This window comes from Formica exsecta, unplaced genomic scaffold, assembly GCF_003651465.1.
Source record: "Formica exsecta isolate Colony F162 unplaced genomic scaffold, ASM365146v1 scaffold58, whole genome shotgun sequence".
In the NCBI taxonomy this organism is placed as follows: Eukaryota; Metazoa; Arthropoda; class Insecta; order Hymenoptera; family Formicidae; genus Formica; species Formica exsecta.
In genome coordinates, this window is record NW_021853063.1 from 50,027 (window position 1) to 50,826 (window position 800).

Genomic DNA, 800 nt, shown 5'->3' on the forward strand with positions numbered 1-800 from the left:
TTATATAAATATATATATATGTACTATATGTTCTATGTAAAATTTTATAAAATAAGTACAAAAAAATGTATTTTTTTTTTAAATTAACTTTTTCAAAATTTTAATAAATAACAAATATCTATTTGTAAAACTGTTTTTGTTATCAATCCCAAATATTAAATTATATATACAGGGTGTCCGATAATAGCCGGATCACCCGTCGTGTGCAGGTAGAGCGGGTTAAACCGAGTAGAACAGTCCTATACCATTTTACAACCTTTACAATAATTAATAAAATATTAATTATAAAAAATCGGCCAATCCGCGCGAGTGGAAGCGCGTGGCAAACGACAATGGCTATGTATAAGCGGTGCGTAACATTGGAGCCCCGCTGCTCGTACATAACCATTGTCCTTTGTAAAGCGCCCTTTTCACTGCTTCGCAATACGCTTCTACTTGCGTAGATTGACCAATTTTTTATAATTAATATCTCATTAATTATTGTAAAGATCGCAAAATGATACAGGACTTTTCTACTCGATTTAATCCGCTCTAATTGCACACGATGGGTGATCCGGCTATTACCGGGCACCCTATATAATAGGAAAAAGACATTCCATTTAATATATTCTTATGTTAAGAATATCTGAAGGTAAAAAAAAAAATACGCCAAGTATATAAAAAAATCCCAACATGTACGCAAAAAAAGTTTAATATCTATCCCTACAAAATAACTTTTAAAAAAGTATTTCCTTGAAAAATAATTTTCATACAAAATAAAAAATTAAAAAAAGATTTTCCTCCAAAAAATAATTAAAAAA